We start from the raw sequence: 20,788 nt of genomic DNA, 5'->3' as shown, positions 1-20,788 counted from the left end.
TGTTTGGTCAAAACATTGAATAAAAAATATTGTGATACAAAAATATTGGCAAGAATATCGGATGTCAAAAATATAGTCGACAGGAATATCAAAGGTAAAAATATTGTTTTAAATGTTGTTTTTGATATTGTTGTAAAAAATATCGATTTAGAATATATCATTGCATGTAATATCATTTGTGTTATTTTGTATGTAATGTACTGTACTGTGCTTCATTCCATTTGTTTATCAATTTTTTATATTTGTGTTTAAGTAAGATAATTTATGAGTAAGGAAATTGCTGAAATGTATCTTTTTAGTTGTTCTAATGTATATAAATAGTGTATTGGTAATATTTTTTGGCAGCAGAATATTGGGATTTTTAGGGGATAAGGGTGGGGAGATTTTTAGTAAGTGGATATTTAAATGTAAATTTGATGTAAATTCATAATTGATATGCGAACTAATATTGTAAAATGTTTGCATTTATTTTCTTGTATTAATAATGTTTACAAATAATAATGTATAATTAGAGTGCATCTTAATTATATTAAATACAAATATATTTTTTTGCCAGTATTAAAAAAGTAAACATAAAAAATAAAATGAAATGAAATGTTATAATGTAAAATATTTGCACTCTTTTTTAACTAATTAAATTTAATAGTATAATTTTAATAACAAAATTAGCAAAATTAAATTAAAATATTTGTACTTTTTTGTGTTGTAATGTATAATGTAATTGTAAAATATGTATCAAAGTTGTATATTTAAAAAATTGGTTTTAATTTTTTTAAAGTTTTATGATAGTTAATTTTAGAGTATTAATGTATTTTTTATTTTATGGCTCAAAGTTTAGGAATGGTAGTAAGTATTTCTTATGTTATCTATGTTGATATGTAAAGCACACTAATCACCCGAGAGGATATCCAGGCGTTTAGGGAGGTATGTAGGTGTGTGTTCCCAATGTGCTTTTAGGCAGAGCGAGGTCTTCAGCTTTGTGTGGAACTCAAAAAGTGAGGAGGCTTTGACTTGTTGAGGGATTAAAAAAAGATATTTATTATTATTAGTGATAAAAATATGTTATATGTTAGTGTTTTATTACGAATACATAGGTTTGTAGTTCGGCTTAGTGTGTTTTTCTCCGTAAACTTTAGGGGTTTTTTTGTAGATGAAAAAATGTGTGAGTATGGATTACTGCTATATAAAGTTTTTAATGTGTAGCACCTTGCATAAAATGCTTAAGATTATAGTGGAATTAGAAAAGTTCACCCGTTTAGTGTGCAATATTTCCCTAAATTGGCTTAGATTGGAATGTGCATGGCAAATGTCACTAATTTAGCTTTATTATGACTTTATCGGTCCTCCTGTCAGTCCGCCACTGCCTCACCACAGGATGACCGCCAGGCTCGCAGTGCTGGAGCGGTCTCATGGCGGTGGCCTATTTGAACCATAGGAGAGCCTTAACAGCAGACCGCTGCTGTGAAAGCTCCTGCAGCACGGTCTTGCATGGTGTGGCATGCATCATTTTCTGCATGCTACTCTGTGGAGGAATGGGGGTGAAATTCAAGGGGGGTACAACATGTACCCCCCCTGCATGCACCCCAAGGCCCAGAAGCGGCTGGAGGCCCTGGTAAGACCCCCTTCCTTGCACACCTGCATGTCCTACTCATCCCAACACCGCAGGCCACAACCATCTCAGCTGCATACTACTCAACATACGCTCAGTCCACAAGCATGCTGTCGAACTGTGGGACCTGCTCGACTCCTCCGCCCCAGACTATGCCTTCCTGACGGATACCTGGATGAACAACTCCTCGGCGCCTGACAGCCATAGCCATCCCGGACAGCTACAAGATCACACGCAGGGACTGAAACAACAACAAACCTGGAGGAGGAATCCCCATCGTCCACAGGAACACCATCAAAATCTCAACAAACAGCGAAGACGACCCCAGCATGGCCGAACACCTACACTTCCAGATCCACATCGATCACAACACTACCCTTAGAGGAACCCTCGTCTACAGACCCCCGGGATCCCAACCACCGTTCAGGGAATCCATCGCTGGCCTCATCAGCACGCACGCCCTAGCCTCCACAGACTACATCCTCCTCGGAGACCTGAACTTCCACCTTGAGAACGCCAACATCAGCAACTCCACAACGCTGATCGACAACCTCGCCAACATCAGACTCAAACAACTCGTCACGACACCCACCCACTCTGCTGGACACACACTCAACCCCATCTTCTCTGCCAGCGACCACGTCACCTTCAGCCACACCACCGAACTCCACTGGACCAACCACCACTGCAGCCACTTCTCCTTCAAGAAACACAGGCACACACAACCAACCGCAACGTGTCCCACACTACAATTGGAAAAAAGTCAACAAAGACCAGCTTATCACCACACTCACCCAAGACCCTCCAGCTGAGCCCTCTGAGACCGACAAAGCAGCCCACAACTTCAGACAATGGCTCGACGACTGCGTCAACACCCGCTCCCCAATCAGGAAACCCTCCAACAGGCCCACCGACACGAGAGCCATCTGGTTCAACGCCGACCTCCAGAACTCCAAGCACACCTCAGAAGACTAGAGAAGCAGTGGCGCAATGACCAGACACCAGACAACAGTGCAGCCCACAGCAACACCAGACACAAGCACCACCAACTCATCTGAGCCGCCAAAAGAACCTCCTTGAAGGAACACATCGACGACAACGCACATAACACCAAAGAGCTCTTCAACATCGTGAAAGAACTCGCCACCCCAGCTCCAGCTCCAATGACGTACCGCCGTCACAAAAACTCTGTGACTCCCTGGCCACCTTCTTCCACCACAAGACATTAAACATCCACGACAGCTTCGACACCCAGACAACGACGACAGATGCCGACGCCTCTGACCCAACGCCCACCAAACACACTAACCTCCTGCTCTCCTGGAACTACGTCAATGATGTAGACACCTCCAAAATCATGAACACCATCTACTCCGGCTCACCCTCCGACGCCTGCCCCATCACATCTTCAACATAGCAAGCCCCATCATCGCACCCCAACTCCGAAAGATAATCAACAGCTCCTTCGAAACCGCCACCTTCCCAGAGAGCTGAAAACCCGCTGAGATCAACGCCCTACTTAAGGAACCCCCCGGTGGACCCAAAGGACTTCAAGAGTTTCCGACCCTGCTCCCGTTCCCGGCGAAAAGTCATTGAGAAGATCGGCAGCAAACAACTGACCTCCCAATTTGGCTTCCGCAGCAATCACAGCACCAAAACCGCCCTCATCGCCACCACTGATGACATCAGGACCATACTGGACAAAGGTGAACCAGCGGCCCTGATCCTCCTTGACATCTCGGCCACCTTCGACACAGTCTTCCACCACACCCTGCGCACACACCTCCACGACGCAGGGATCCGAGGCAAAACCCTAGACTTGATCACCTCCTTCCTCACAGCAGAACCCAGCGAGTCCACCTCCCACTCCCTTCTGTTCCGAAGCCACGATGATCATCTGCGGTGTACCCCAAAGATCAGCCCAACCCTTTACAACATCTACATGGCACCGCTCGCCAACATCGTCCGAGCAGACAACCACAACATCGTCTCGTATGCCGACGACACCCAGCTGATCCTCTCTCTCACCAAGGACCTGGCCTCCGCCAATTCCAACCTCCACGAGAGAATGATGAAGACTAGCTGGCTGAAACTGAGCTCAGACAAGATGGAGGTCCTCATCCTGGGCTCCACTACCTCCGCATGGGATGACTCCTGGTGGCTGGCCACGCTGGGAGCTGCCCCGACGCCCACCAACCATGCCCACACCCTGGGGTTCATCCTGGACTCAATGCTCTCTACGGCCCAGCAAGTCAACACTGTTTCCTCCTCCTGCTTCAACACACTCCGCATGCTCTGCAAGATCTACAGATGGATCCCCACCGAAACCGGGCTCCACTACCTCCGCATGGGATGACTCCTGGTGGCTGGCCTCGCTGGGAGCTGCCCCGACGCCCACCAACCGTGCCCACACCCTGGGGTTCATCCTGGACTCAATGCTCTCTATGGCTCAGCAAGTCAACACTGTTTCCTCCTCCTGCTTCAACACACTCCGCATGCTCTGCAAGATCTACAGATGGATCCCCACCGAAACCAGAAAAACGGTCACCCAAGCACTCGTCAGCAGCCTCCGCCCGACTCATCCTCGGACTCCCTCGCCACAGCCACATCACCACCCACCTGAGAGACCTGCATTGGCTCCCAGTCAATAAAAGGATCACCTTCAAACTCCTCACCCATGCTCACAAAGCCCTCAACAACACCGTAACCACCATACCTCAACAAACGACTGTCCTTCTACACCCCAAACTGCCAGCTTCGCTCAGACGGCCTGGCCCTCACCACCGCCGAACGACCACCAGCAGCAGATCATTCTTCCACCTCGCCACCAAGACATAGTGGGAGAGGTGTGGCGCCGCGGCCAGGGCGACTGACGCTGGAATCTGGGGACCACGGTTCGATCCCCGGCTCCGGCGGCAGGTTAGCCCAGCACCATGTGACTCTGGGCAATAGCTCGCTTAATCTTCCCGACGGCCCCCCAGCGCCTAGAGACCCTAACGGGTGATTGTGCGCTATACAAAATGTGGATTATTATTATTATATTATTATGGAAAACCCTCACCGCCCACCTGCGGCTGACCCAGGACCTGCTGACTTCTCAAGCCTGGTTGTTCGACAAGAGGCTGCTCCCCCGCCCCTTAGAGTCTTGAGACCCTCACTGATGAGTAGCGCGCTCTACAAATGATTGATTGATGTCTGGCACCCTTTTCATGGCGGGCTCACCGCCATGAAATGGGTGATGGACATTCAAACCGGAATATGCTCTGTGGTGCTTGCACGGCATTGTGAGCATATTTCTGTCCATTTCCAGACTGTCGGCACAGCGGGATCCTTGATCCCAGTGGAGCCAAAGGTCTTGTGGCAGTCTGACTGCCACACTCATAACACAGCTGGCGGACAGTCAGTGTGGCAATGGTCAGACCTCCACCACAAGTAACTCATAATAAGGCCCTTAGTGTCCAACACTGTTCCCCAATTGGCTTACATTGGAATGTCACTAGTAAATGTCACCACTTTAGTGCTCAACTCTTTCCCCAATTTGGTATAGATTAGAGTGTGAACAGTAAGGGGCCTAATTATGAGTCTGGAGGTCCACAGATGGCTAGACTTGTGAGAGTGTGGCGGTCGCGGTCTTCTGACTGCACAATTACAATCAGGGTGGTCAGACCGCCATTGCCCCACTGCAGCCACCAGGGAACTGCCATTCCCTGGCTCTGTTGTGTTGGTCAGGAATATGCTTTGTGGACTGCTGCAGTTCTGCCAAGCATATTATGAAATTATGAGTTTCCTCTCTGCCACAGTTTCATGGCAGTTCCTGCTCCACAAAAACCATGGCGGAGAGGAAACAAAGGGGGTTATACAGGGTGTGCATGCAGGGGATGCAACTTGTCCCCCCTGTGTGCATGCACCTCAGTTCCTGCACTGTATGGACTTTACAGTCCATGCCATGCAGGAACTGTTTTTGGTATTCTCATTGTGGTGCCCATTTTCAGGGCACCGGCGTGAGAACATAAAAAAAAGCCTGCCAGACACGAGAAATGCTCTAATTGTGTTGGGCGGCCAGGCCACAGGATTAGTGGTGTGGCGGCAGGGCAGACTTGGTACCGCAGAGCTAAACTTGTAATCGGGTCCAAAATGTTGCCCATTTAGTGCAGAGATGTTCAAAGACATGGACAAAGTAGGCTCTGGCCCAGGGCCCCAGTCTTTTCAGAGGGCCTCCTGATAGAACCAGCTCTATTCCTCAGACAGTCTTGCCCTAATGACCATGACTAATTGTTAAGCAGGTTGTTTTAAACACCGCTTTCCTTTCATTTATTTTTAATGTGGGTGATGTGTGAGAGTCTATTACATACATTTATGGGAGAAATGCTGCGTTTATATTAAATGCAGCATCCATTAAAAAGCTTTTAGATCTATAAGCAGACCTCATACATGAGAAATGGGAAGGTAGAACAGAGATTATTTGTGCAATATTACAAACACACCTCACTATCTCTGAATATTGGATTTAAACACAATTAGAAATTGGTTGTGTGTGAGTTGCACTGTCATTGAAATGGCCTAAGAGTGCACGGAAGACCTGTACTTGAATTATAAATTCAAAGCTATTATGAACAGGTGCCCCCAAAATACATCTGGCCCAGGCCCCCAAAATCCTTAAGATGTTCCTGCTTCAATGTCCAAAACCTTCCCCCAAATGGGTTAAATTGAAGTGGGACTAGTAAATGTCCCCTTTAGTGCCCAACAGTTTCCTCAAATTGGGTTATATTGGAACGAGAATAGTAAATGCCAGCGCTTCATTTTCCAACACCGTCCCCAAACTGGCTTAATTTGGAGTGGGAATAGTAAATGTTACCCCTTTAGTGTCTAACACTTTCTCCAAATTTGTTTAGATTGGAATGAGAATAGCAAATGTTACCGTTTTAGTGTACAACACCTTCTTAAAAATAGTTTATGTTGGAGTGTGATTATATAATTTTGTAATTTGTTTAGTTTGAAATAATTTCTTAAAGTTATATTTGTATGTAGCTGAAATAGTCTTTATTATTCAATTATTGGTGTTTCTAATACAAATAGTTCCATGTTTGTAAGAAATAATATTAATAATTACACATTTTATCGGATAAACATGTAACACATTTTTGTGAATTTTATTTATGTTTTCAAAATTTATTTAATGTATATCTATTTTGTATTTTAAACATATATTTACATTTAAAAATAAGCTTTCTTACATAGGTAGAATTTGTTATACTTTGTTATTTTTACATAAAAATGATAATCTTAAACAAAGGAAAAAAGAGATGCAACATAATCTTTGGACCCAACTGACAAAAAGCAGCACTCAAAAAAACAGCGCAGCATTTTGGATAATAGTCAAATCTCCATTCCTAAATGGAAATAACGAGGGACCCTCCTTAGATGTTGCAATAAATGAGATAGAGTGGGTACAGCATTTCTCGGGGGTCTTTAGAGAGGAAAATTCTGCAGATCTGGCTTCCTCGCTTACCCTCCCACCAGTGGCATATCCGATAAATATAGAATTCACTGTTAACAAAACAAGGTAAGCAATAGAGATCGCAAAACACGGTAAAGCACCGGGACCGGACTCTGTCCCTATGGATTTATACGAATTTTCACCAGAACTATGGTCCGCTTTGCTAACAAAAGTCCTGAATGCAGCAAAAGAAATTCACTTACCTAATTCCTGGTCAACATCTATTCTGGTACCCATTTTCAAGAAAGGCAACAGGGACAGCCCTGCCTGTTATCGTCCCATCTCCCTCCTGGATTCGGCCGGAAAAATGGCAGGGAGAATACTTCTCAACCGTCTCCAGGAGTGGTCAAAAGAACATGGGAAAATTTCAGACCTCCAATACGGGTTCAGGGCCGGACTGAGCACCGTAGACCAAGTCTTGAACTTAACATTGCTGGCCGGAAAATATACAACAGCAACAAAAACTAGTTTACACATGGTCTACGTTGACCTTACGGCAGCGTTTGACTGTGTGCAACATTCAAAACTTTGGTCCTTAATGCTGCAAATGGGAATTGACTCAGCCATTGTTGACTTCCTCCGGGAGCTATATTCCGGGGCCACGGGAAAAGTACGATATGGGACCAGCGGTCAACTCACAGACAGCTTCACAATCCAGAAAGGAGTTAGGCAAGGGTGTGTGCTGGCCCCCTTCCTATTCACGCTCTACACCAATGGACTGGAAGCTGCCATGCTACAGGGCGTAACAGATTACCCAGAAATCGCCCGGCGTCCATTACCGGCACTACTGTACGCCGACGATGCGGTGATTCTTGCGCGCGCTCCAATCCAGCTGCAAAAGGCTCTAAATAATTATTGTTCCTTTATGTCAGGTTTAAACCTAAAAGTTAACATTAAAAAAACCTACGTGATGCACGCCGGCAGCAAGGGAAAAAAACCGAAGACAATTTTTGTGGACAAACTTGCGCTTGAAAGAACGAAAACTTACTCTTACCTAGGCATCACCATTGACGAAGAGTTTAAATGGAAAGCAGCCATAAACTCTCGCAAGTTGTCATTAATCAAAACAACCGGTGCATTAAAAGCATTTTCTCTTCGTCTAGGAAAAAGACCTCTGGCCGAGATGTTAAAAATCTATAACGCAAAATGTGTCACCACAGCGATCTTCGGAGCAGGAGTATGGGGAATAGCAAACGCTGAACAAATACAGATAGTGGAAAATACATTCTTAAAATTCCTATTAGCAGTTCCAAAGAGTACAACCAACTTTGGCTGCCATCTCGAACTCGGATTGGATCATGTTATTGACATCATTAAGATCCAACCCATTATGTTGTGGAGAAGAATATGGGCCACCGACGAATGCCATCCTACAAGAGCAATTATTGAGGATTGCATGAAACTAGACCACATGAAGAAGATAAAATGGTTATGTTACATAAAATCGTTTCTTTCAGATATTGGCCTTTCGAGGTTTTTTGAGGAACCACAGTCAGTAACAGACATAACAAAAAAGGTATGTCTGTCTCACTTAACCCAACTGAGAATAATGACTGAAATAAGAAAGACATCAGTCCAACACTGTCTAATGATTCAACTGGTTCCATCAATTCAACCGTATCTGCAACATGACCTAACACAATTTGAAAGACTTCTTCTCACTCGTTTCAGGTTCAACCTTTTCCACATTATGGTCCTATTCCCCACTCAGAATGTATGGACACATAACCCGACACCATGCCCCTGCGACCTTATTTCCCCTCAGTCCACAATTCACGTTGTTTTCTTTTGTAAATTTTATACCCCGTTTCGAAAAAAGTGGATTTTACCAATTTTAAAAGTAATGAAGATTAGAACATGTCGCCCCGCATTTTTGGCGCTGCAGTTTCTGGAAAACAGTTTGGTCTCAAAACCAGTGGCACACTATCTAAAGTTGTGCATTAGACATCGCACGAACTTATAAAAATAACAGAGACGCATAAACTCATGGACAGTTGACAAAATACTGATCTTCTTCTTAATTTTGACCATTTTTTTTATATGTTGTGAAATTAATGTTTTGTACTTTTATGGATTTCTGATTGAAAACCGAATAAAGTTAAATTTGTTTGATTGATAATCATTTAAATAGTATAGTATGTTGTACATTTTCCACTTTCTTTCAATTGTTTAACTTTTTTTAAACATTTCTTAAATTATTTTATAGACATTTTTAACATAATTTTAACATAAGTTTTTTCAGTTTATAGCAAATAATTGTATGTATTTTATACTAAAATGTAATTCATACTTTACAATTTTTTAACATTTTTACATTATTGTTTTATATGTTTTACCTGTTTAATCATATTTTGTATTTTTAATACATTTATTCATCTTTTTTAAATTATTTCCCATTCATTTCTCTGGGGAGAGTCTTTTCTTAATTTCATTTAGCAGCCTTTTTTAGCACTGTTTTCTATTCTGTAGTCTATTTGCTTCATTTTTAGTGTATTTACTGGTTGATTTTCTGGTATTCATATCACGGTAGGGTGCTGCCGTTCATCAGATCAGGAAAGTCCATTCTAAAGGATTTCTTTAAGGGTTTTGAGGGTGGGAATCTAGTGTAAGGTCTAGATATTAGTTCTAGGGCCTTACCACAACTTTTATGGTCTTCCAGCGGCGCCACCACCATGCCATCTGCTAGAGGACCACCAAAGCCGTGGTACACCTGCCTGCCTGATTAGGAGTTAAATCCTTGTCGGGCGGGTGAGGCTGCAGTGGCCTCAGGGTGGTGGGCTGTTGGGCTCATAGGAGAGCCTAATGTCCAGCCTAACACCGTGATAGCGCCTGCAGCACATTCCAAAACACTGTGCAGGAACAGTGGTGCAATTCCAGGGCGGCACAACATGTGCCCCCCTGTATGCACCCTCAGGCCCAAAAGTGGCACGGGCCCTGTTAGGGCTCTCTTAGTTGCCTCTTCACCAAACATTTCAATGCGAGCTCACCGCTATGAAAAGGGATGTGAGAGGGCAACTTGATATATGCTTGGTGGTGCAGCTGGGCCCCCACCAGCATATTCCTGCTCCACCGTGAGATCCTGGATTACAGGCAGACAAAGCGGTCCTGTGGTGGTCCAACTACCCCAATCATAATACTGCAGGACTTTCATGGTTCTTGGAGACTTTGGATTCCATCAAGGGATCTATTTTGGATGTGTTTTATTTTGGATTTTGTTTAGAGCTTTTTTGAAAATCTTTTTCTCATTTTGGGTGGATTAATATTTTTGATTACCTGGATACAGAGCAAGATTTGCAGCCAAAGGACAGTAAGTCATATTTATTTTATTTGTTTTGGGTGGGAAATGTTACATTTTATTTTTTGTGTGAATATTATGTGATTGTTATTTTGACGTGTGATTTATGTGTCCTATTGAGTTTACAAGATGGATTGAGTTTGTTCTTTGAGCTTTTTGTTTAGTGGGTTTACATTTTTCATGTAAATAATTTATATAGTTTTTTTATTACCTCAGTCTTATTTAACATTGAAGTTTTATTTAATGTTTAGACGGATGTAATAAAATAGTATGCTTAATATTAATTTAAAAATAATTTGTGATGTTGGTTTTTGTGACAGTTTTTTGCGACTTTTGTAGCTTCCTATTTATTTCCTAATATGCTTTTGGCTATTGTTTCTAAGTAATCTACACCTAAGTTGTCTTAGTTGGCTCTTTGTAGCATTTCTACACAGATGGCCTTCTTACAATGTCTGTCGGACTTGCGTCCAACTACACCATTGCAGACTGGGACCGCCTGACCATAGGTCGGTGGTTTTGCCCGCAGAATTTGGAGGCGGTCGGAAACATCAACTTCATAATTGTAGGTTGTGCTGCAGGCAAAAAAGGCCTGCAGCACAAGCAACAATTGTGAAATAGATAATTTTAAACATCCCTGCACCATGTGACAGGCACCATGTGGTGCCTGCCACATGGTACAGGGATATTTAGGGAGGCACCATATGTGCCCTTTTGGCCCCATAGTGGCATGCCAGCGGCGAAGGGGGCATTACTAGCGGTCAGGAAAGGGCAAGTGGAAAGTGACATCATAATGCCGATGGTGTAGCCGAGGCTGGCTACGCCGTCATCATAGGAGTAGGTGTCAATCCAATGATCCGGAAGCCCAGCAGAATCCCCTGCGGGTTTCCCTCTTACTATTGTAATATGGCAATTGGAGGGAAAACATCGATGTTGGATGGAAAACCTCCAACTAGCTGTCAGATGGTTTTCCGCCCGACATTTAAATTGCGTCCTTAGTCCAGATTGTTGGAGATGTCTCCATAAGCTTTGATTAAAATGGCAGTAATGGCCTTGGGGATGCTGTGTCAGGGTAAATTTTTTAAATTGTGTGAATCATAGCTTGTTTAAAGTCTATGATTATTTTTGTGGGTAGAATGTATTTTTTATGCTTAATATGGTTTATGATTTTATAGTAAGTGCTGCTTTGTTTATTTAGTAGTAGGATATATATATAAATGATATTTGTGTTTTGATATTCACCATGTATAATGTATATCTGAGTGAATGGTTTGGGATACATTTTGAGGGTTCCATCCATCATTCAGGTCTGACAGTTACTCAGTATTAGTATTTTATTTGCTGTGGAGAATATTAGAACTTGTTTATCATTGTTTAGGTTGTCATATAAAAGGAAAGGTTCCTCATTAAGGGGTCCATTAGGATGGCGGGCGGGCCTCGTGCTAAAAGGGACCGCCCGCCTTAAGGGCGGGGGTCCAGTCCCCAGCATTAGGATGCACCCGCCACAGTGGCGGGTGCATCCTGCATTCCTACCATTGTGGCGGGCGGTGCACTCAGCACCGCCTGCTACAATGGCAGGAAAGCATGCTGTGTACTTCCGTGCACGGCATGGCAGGCCTCGCGCGGTGCCTGCCATGCTGTGCATTGAACTGCTGGGGGGTACCATAGGCATCACCGTGAATCATCCATACAGGCTCCCATACACCCACTGATCACACATTCACCTAGGTATATATATTTAACACTCATAAATGTTTTCAAAACACTCTCAATCACTGGATGGTGTCATAAGTGATGTAATTTAAGATGTCATCAGTGATGTCTCAGTGATGCCACTGATCATGTCATGAGTGGTGTAATATGTGAGGACAAAAGCAGTGCATTGTGGGGGCGCGAGTTATGGTTAGCTCAGCTAACGATAACTGCTGAATTTCACCCGTTTTGTATGAGTGAAACCTGAGCCTAACTATAATGTCCCTGTAACCTTTGTTTTTTTCAGTGAATTTCTAATTTTTTTCATTCAACTTCCTAACTATAGCACTCTGTAACCTTTGCTTTTTTTCATTGACTTTCTAAGGGTATTTAAGTAGTAGTTGTATTTGCAGAGTGGTGGAGAAAGGATTGGGGTCTCTGACCAGCTATTAAGAATCCAGCCATGTAGGATTTACAGGAGGTACCAGGAGGGCTTCTTGCCCACCAAGGTCACTCCATAGTAAAGTAGACTTCATCCCCACACGAGCAGTCCACCAGGAACAGCGTTTTCTGAGAGGTGGAGAAAGGGTGTGTGGTCTCCAAAGATCTCTTAGCAATCCAGTTGTGTGAGAGTTACTGGAGGTAACAAGGGGGGTTGTTAGCCCCCAATGACGTCAATGGTGCTGTCTGAGACTGTGAGACTGTGAGCCACCAGGACAGCCCTGTGTGGCCGTTGAATGCTATTCTTCATAACTTCTGCCCAGCCTCAAATGTGATGCTGTTTGTCTTATAGATCAGTTACTTTAGTGACAGCCTGAGTCTTGAAAACTAAGACATCCATTTCAATATAAGGTATACAAGTGGCCGGGGCTTTTTTGTATCATGGATCCAGTATTGTGGCAAAGACGTAGTCTTTGGGGAACACAGTATTTTTTTGCAGCCTTTTATTACTCTCCAAGTGAATGGTTAGCTTATCCACGAAAGAAGCTGCTTCTTCATTGACATCAGTGAAATTTGTTTCACCTTTTTTAACTGATCTTGTAGCAGATGCAACAATGAGATTGGTTGGCTCTTGGAACTATCATCCTTCCTGTGTCATAATCTCTAAAATAAGTAGCTTTTGTGTCCGGTACTCCAGTTGACCCCATTTTTCCACCTCCATTACTGTAAATTTAGCAGTTGCTTTCCCTCTCCTTTAAATCACATAATCATTGATAAGCTTGCACTCCTCAGACAGGCATTCCAGCATATGGTAGGCTGAGTTGCAATGTGGTGGCACCTTCTGTACGATGGCTATTACAGCTAATTTATTGACCTGCTAAAGGATCTACAACTGCTTCCGGGCTTTGAATGAATGACTGAAATGAGTACATATTCTTTGGGAGGTGATCTCTTTGTTGATGACTACCTCTCCTTTTTGAGAAAGTCCTGAACAATTAGATTGATGGAATGTGCTAAACACAGGACCCTGAAATATCCACTGTCAGCCATGGCTTTCACTATATTAATGCCACTACCAGGAGCAACAAATCCATTTTTGAAACCCCCTGGGTAAGACCCTTTTATAATCTTTGGCATTAAACTCTTTCATGATGTTGGTAGCTGTATGTGATTTCTCCATAGCAAACATCGCCATTGTTGCATGCTCCCAAATGCCATGAAAAGCATAATTTCAGGAGAAAGGAGTTTTTTCTTGGTTCCAGTGCTATGGCAACTCCTTGCTAAACATAGCCTTGAAAGTAATCTGTTTTTTCCAGTGAAACTACTGCCACAAGTGACCTGTGGGTACTGGCAGCAGATAGGATGCCTGGGCGCTTTGGGGTGGAAGCTGCTAATCCCCGGATGCCATGCGCCATGCAGAGGTTGCTGAGGGTAAAGATTGTATAATATGGGGGAGGCTTACAGGGCGACTTTGCCTGACGATGTTGCTGGCACCCTCTTCTACTTCCTCCTCACTACCTTCAGTCGCTGGTTCTTGCACCCCACCAACAGCTATGCTTTTAGGAGGCTCTCCTACATGATTGTGTGTTGTTTTTTCTAATGGGCAGTTGGCCTACTGTACAGTCGCACCCACGTGGCTTATCATGATAAACTTCTTTTGGCAAATGGAGCATATTGCAATGCTATCCTCATGCAGTCTAAGCATAAATAAGTCTGAAACTGGAGAGCAGGGCTTTCTCATTGTGCCAAAACCTGAAGAAATGGAGGTAAAACTAGGTGGTTGTGTTGTTGTTTGTCTTTCTGCAACTGTGGTAGGGTTGGTGGTGGTGGATGCAGGTTTCTGGGGTCTTGCAAGTGTGGGGGCCATCAGTGTTGCTGGAATCACATGTCTCTGAGCAGTTTGAATACAGGTGATCTGTATTTCCTCTTTGTCATTCTCCACAGTGATGATCAATGACTTGTCATCCTCATTTTCCCCATCTTCACTTGCTAACATTTCAGGAATCGTCTTGGTTCATTGCCTCCCAGACTCGGCCAGGATCCATTCAATGTCGGAAGAGGGAAATGGAGAAAATAGGGGAGTACTCTTTCTTTACCATGCTGCAGATCATGAATCTGATGGGGGAAGAACAGGATTCTGAACAATATCTTCCACAGCAAGAACCTCAACCTCCCGTACAGTTCCCACATCTAACTGATCTGTTGCTGATTACATTTTGTGGCTAAGACAATTTCAATTCAGATTGATTGATTTGCATAATGGCAGGCAAAGCAATGCTGTGAGACAAGACCTTAGGTTTTGCTTGTGGTGGTGCCACTGATGCAGGACTCTCAGAATATTTCTGCCCAGAGGAGGCTGTAGCAGGTACATCACATTTCCTGAAAAAGGAAGAGGGCCTGAGGCCAGTGGTGGCATCCTGCTTCTTCTACTCTCCACAAGCTACTTTCTTGGCAGGAATCTCCTACTCTGTGGCCATATTTTTAGCAACAACACCTAGAATTTAGTACAAGGATCAGGAGCACTTAACAGTGGATGGATCAGGTGTTACAGGCAGCTGATTCATTCAGGGATCTTTCTCTGTATCAGTACTGTGTGTGATGTTTTCTGCAGCACCTGCAAGCAAAGCAACACAAATAAATAAAGCACATTTATGTTAATTCTGAAGTGTGTTGGAAACAAATGCTTTAATATGATCAAAATAAATTAAAACTCTAGGTGATGCCACACATTACTGTTTATGCACTGTATACTTTTATTAGGAAAACTGTATTTCCATACAAATGTACTGCTCATTTCAATTGAAAATGTGTTGTCTGTAATGGCAGTGTGCTATCACACCATGCATACTCCACTCTACGTCACTCCATTCTATTCTGCACAACTAAACGCCACGGCACTCTATTCTGCACCACTCAACTTTAGACCACTCCATGCAACTGCACTCTGCCCCACTACACTCTGCTCCACTCTTCACCCCTACACTCAATGCCACTTCACTCTACGCACTTCACTCTATGCCTTTCTATTCTACTCGCACTGCTCTACTCTATGCCAATGCACTCTGTGCCATCTTACTCTACACCACTGCACTCTTCGCCACTGCACTCCACACCACTCCAGTCTAGGCCTCTCAGTCTACTCTGCACAACTTCACTATATGCCTCTCCACTCCAATCCACTCCATGCCACTCAGCAACACTACATTCTATGCCAGTATTCTCTATTTAAAAACACTCTACATGAATGCACTTGTCTCAGAAACACTCCACCCTGTTCCCCTGCACTCTACGCCAATCCACTGTACACCACTCTAATCTACTCTGCACCACTGAACTCTAAGCCACTGCACTCTACACCACTTTAGTCTATGCTCTTAATGAATGAATGAAATAGGTACTTGTAAAATGTTCTGTCTTGCAGTCTAGCAGCCTATTTTGGCTTTAACTTAGTCAACAATCCACATTCATCAGGTGCAAAATAAACCAACAAAAAAGAGCTTGAATAAAACAGAGAAAAAAGCAGCCCAGAGCAAATACGAGTTAAATAAGGCGATGATGCAGTTCACCTAGGGTCAGGAAGAACCACATTTTTAAACTCTTCTTTATTGTGACTTCATCATCCGTACGTTAAAAACAATAAACTCTTCTATGCCATCCTACTCTACACCACTGCACTCTACCCTGCACCACTCGACTCTATACCAGGTTACCCTGCGCTAAATAAGTCTACTCTACACCACTGCACTCTATGCCATTGTACTCTATGCCACTGCACTTTACGGGGCTCTACTCCACTCTGCTACATTCCACTCTATGGGCCAGATGTATGAAATTTCCAGTTCACATTTCCTAAATATCGAATCCTAAGAAATAGCTTTTTAGGGAAATACAAAATGGAATGTAAAGAAATTGAGATTTCCTAATAGCGATTGCTACAGAGTAGGAATGGCTATTAGGAAATCGCTATTTAGGAAATGCGAAACCATTCTTTCCTATGAACCTTACTAACCTCTGGTAAAAGCCCTGTTGAACTGATACGGGAAAGTGAGCTGAGCATCCTGATCGTATGAGCACACCTTCTGAACCCCGCGGCTGCCTCGCCTCTCCTGGGGCTTCTGTCTGGGCCCCGAGCCCTTCGAGAATCTACAGAGCGAATACAGAACCTTAACACCTACTGACAGTATATTGCATGGAGTTTATGCGGAGCAAAACACGGAAATTGTTTTTCAGGGGTAATACTCTCCCATAGTAGCTAACTAGGTAATAAAGGCACTCACTGTATTAGCGACTTAGCAGGGCAGAACAGAGAGCACATCGGAAAGCATATGATACCTGGATATGGATACCACGAACTCCAAGACGGACACCGGAGAGAGCCTGAAACAAGTCCCAGTACCTCCACCACAGAAATACTAACATGAAAAAAAGAAATATCTCGAAGTAAGAGGCACATTTTCTTACTTTTCATGATTCATTAAGTATTACTTGTGAACAGCTTGACTTCGAAATGGCCCCAAAAAGGCCCTCAATGCCTTAAGTACTACTACTACTGGCCGGCCTGGCCTTAAAATGGGGACTAACAACGGATTATTTGTAGCAGAAACTACTAAAACCAAGGCAAAGAACCTTAAAATGATCTCCTGATCTGACATAAACTCAATAGACTTAAAGCATCGGAAAAGTCTTGAATTAGAACTAGTAAAAAACGACCGCAAGAGGAATAGATTGGCTAAGGAAGAGACAATGCCCCCCGGGCAGAAACCATATATGTTGTACTTGACCGCTGAGGCTGAGCAACGTGGCCGATGTCCAGTGGAGCTGTTTAGGCAGCTATAGTGGAGATTGGGTTTGGCTTCACCCCCGCGGCTGTCCCCTACCCAGTCGGGCATTGGACATAGTACATACTCGTCTCTCAGCTTTGTTTCCTTTCCCCACCCTGCCTCCTCCCTCTGTGTTTCTGTGGCTGCCTCCCCCTTCCAGCCTGTCTGCCTGACCCGATCTGCATTCCTTACCCCTTTTTCCCATTCCCCCTCTACCTTCCATGCCTCATTGAACGTGTGTCTTGGCTATGCTATGCGCTAATAACTCATGTTTTTGTTTTAAACACTGTTTTTCTCCTATGTTATACTTGGCTCCTGTCACTGATGTAATTATTTAACTCGTAACTCGCTGATCCTCATGTAAAGCACTCTGATATCTCCAGGTCTAGCCAGTGCTTTATAAAATTCTGCAAATCAATAAATAAATAAATAAACCTAAATGCCCATAGGTACGAATGGTATCGCATTTCCAAATTTGCGATTTCCCTATTGGAAATTGCAAATTAGAAAATGCAAAACCAATGGTGCCTATGGGCCTAATGACACCCTTGATGGACCCCAAAAAACTATGCGGCATATGTAAAGTGCACTAATCCCCTAGGTCAAGTGCGCGCTACATGGCACTTTAAAAAATGCATTTTGGGTGCTGTTTATAAAACTGCAGATGGTTACCACTAACTTGGGAGTCGATAGTAATAGCATACCCTAAACGCCCATTTCACATTTATGAAATTCTTTGCACATGTGCTTAGGAAATCACAAATAGGTAATCCCTATTTGCGATTTCCTATTTGGGGAACCACAAAATGCAATTTCTACTGGAAGAAATTGCATTTTGCCAGCATGTTTAGGCCTTTGTACATATTGAAATGCAGCATTGCATTTCTTAACCGACCACAATTGTGATGTGGTCAGATAAGAAATGCAATTCCCTTTTGTAAAGCTGGCCCTATGCCACTTAACTCAATGCCACTCTACTCCAAACCACAGCACTCTACACAACTGCTACATCCTGCTCTCTATGCCACTGCACTCTACTCTGCACCACTGTACTCTATACCATTGCTCTCTATGCCACTCTACTCTATGCCAATGCACTCTGTGCCACTCTACACCACTCCACTCTACGCAACTGTAGTCTGCAACACTGCACTCTCTGCCACTGAACTCTACGCCACTCTTTTGTGCTCTACTCACTCTATGCCAATACACTCTATGCAACTTTACTGTGCACTCTGCAATGCACCACTGCACTCTACGCCACTTTACCCTAATCTAGACCTCTGTATTTTGCAATGCTGCATTGTACACAGCTAAATTCTGTGCTGCTGCACTCTACATCACTACTCCAGTCCCTCTGCTCCACGCTACGCAACTCCACATCACTCTATGCCTCTGCACTCTTCTTTCCCCTGCACCACTGTATTCAATGCCACTGTACTCCACACCGCTGCACTCTACTCTGCACCACTATACTCAATGCCACTGCACTCTATGCTACTCTACTCAACACCACTTCACTTTATGGCGATGCACTCTATGCCATTCTTCACCTCTGCACTCTGAAACTCTGTACTCAATGCCACTTTGCTCTGCACCACTCTACTCCACACCACTTCACTCTGCAGCACTCTACTCTACGTCACTGCACTCTATGGCACTGCACTCTACGGTACTTAACTGTACTTTACACCACTCTACTCCACTCTACTCTGCACCACTCTACACCACAGCACTCTGCCAGTCTACTGTAATGTGCAACACTGCACGCTAAGTCACTGCACTCTATGCCACTCTACTCTACTCCACTCTGCACCCCTGTACTCTATGCCACCGCACTCTACTATGCAACATTCTCATCTAGGCCACAGCATTCTATGATACTGTATTGAAAGCAGCTGAATTCTATGCCGCTGCACTCTATGGTACTATACTCTCAAACACTTAACATCAATACACTCTGCACCAGTCCCCTCTACTCTGTCAGGTCTGCACACCACTCTACATGACTCCAATTTATGCCACTACATTAAACAACACTCTGCTCTACTCCACTCTACTCCACTCTTGGCCATTCCACTCTATGACACTTCATGCCACTCTCCCCTATGGCACACATTTTCAGCCATGCTGACCAGCTGGTGTACCACATAGCTAAAAAACACAACAGCAAAGCCAATAACTATTGTATAGACGTGACCTACTGGCTGTGCCAATTCTTGTTCTCTTTGAACCTGAAATGGTTTGCAATGTTTTCATTGAGTCCAATTCATATTGCTCATAGAGAAGTAAAATGCTCATGCAAGCACTGTAAAGTCTTTATTCACTTCCAAATGTTCCTGTATATTTACACCCTCTTATATATTACCTTTCCTGAGCTACTCTTTTGTCTTGAGACATTTGATCGAGGTATTGGAGTTCAGCATTCATGGAGTCACGGTTTCAGCCCTTTCTGGAAGAGGAAGTGCAATCATTCAGTTGTTCTTTGATACTCAAAAGATTCACTCCAAATGTGCCAAAGACCAAAAATGTACCTGCTTAAAATCTGTCTAGAACAAGCTCTCATTCAGGTTGCCTATCCATCCATAGGATATCTTTCTACTCTTCTCTCCTATTTTCTCTAGGAAAAAAACGTAATCTCCCCACACTATGCACTTAATTATATCCCCACTAGTCTATTACTTCTCTGTCAGGAAATGAATTGTAAGAAATTGGGTTACTGGTTAAGGGGGTGTGAAACCCTACTCGAATAGCAACCACAATCCTTCTAAGGGTGAAACACAAACAAATCCTAGAAAAAATACAGTGCTTAACCCTCTGGTAGCTTGGCACAAAGCAGTCAGCCCTAACTTGGAGGCAATGTGTAAAGTGTTTAGGCAGCACTTCAAACAGTGATAAAGGAAAAACACAATACCAGAAAAATCTAACACCAATTTAGAAAAAATGGAGCATACGTTATCAAATTATTTGAGACTTAAACCAGAGACAAGCATTTACAATACAATAGGTATCACATATGCGAAGGTTTAAGCTAATGGCATTGTAAATGACAGTGTCTTTTATTTGTCAGTTTTGATAATTAGCCCATAATTAAAAGGCATTGTCATTTACAATGCCAATAGCTCAAACTCTTCTATATGAGAGACAGTTGATTTCCAGGGCTTTGGGCAAACTTCTGAGACATTTTAATTTGGTTGAGAGAAAACAATAACGCACACAATTGGCCAATGTGCACAGACAGCATTATTTGTAGAGGGATTCACAGTTGTTTTGCTGTATTTTATTGTTGTGGAAAAGGATATATCCGTACCCTAATGGGGAGGCCCGAGGTGATGGCAAGTACGAATTGAAAGTACAGTATATGAAATGTTATTGGCAAGTACTGATTTCCGAATGCTTTCCATACGGCATGTCTGTCTGTACTCCCATCAGCAGAC

At 43.5% G+C, this 20,788-nt stretch overlaps 1 long non-coding RNA gene across 2 annotated transcripts in view; it reads left to right on the top strand.

Moving 5' to 3' along the window:
* The window catches only part of LOC144767530 (uncharacterized), a 39,635-nt gene that overhangs the window by 7,125 nt on the left and 11,722 nt on the right, over window positions 1-20,788 (top strand). The window contains exon 3 of one of the 2 annotated variants that reach the window (XR_013598245.1): window positions 14,533-15,258. The exons of the other annotated variant lie outside the window; for it this stretch is intronic. This is a non-coding gene — a long non-coding RNA (uncharacterized LOC144767530). Of the gene's footprint in view, window positions 1-14,532; window positions 15,259-20,788 lie in introns of those variants that run through there. 2 annotated transcript variants of the gene reach the window in all.

Source organism: Lissotriton helveticus, chromosome 7, assembly GCF_964261635.1.
Source record: "Lissotriton helveticus chromosome 7, aLisHel1.1, whole genome shotgun sequence".
NCBI lineage: Eukaryota > Metazoa > Chordata > Amphibia > Caudata > Salamandridae > Lissotriton > Lissotriton helveticus.
This window is presented reverse-complemented; position numbering and strand designations above follow the sequence as displayed.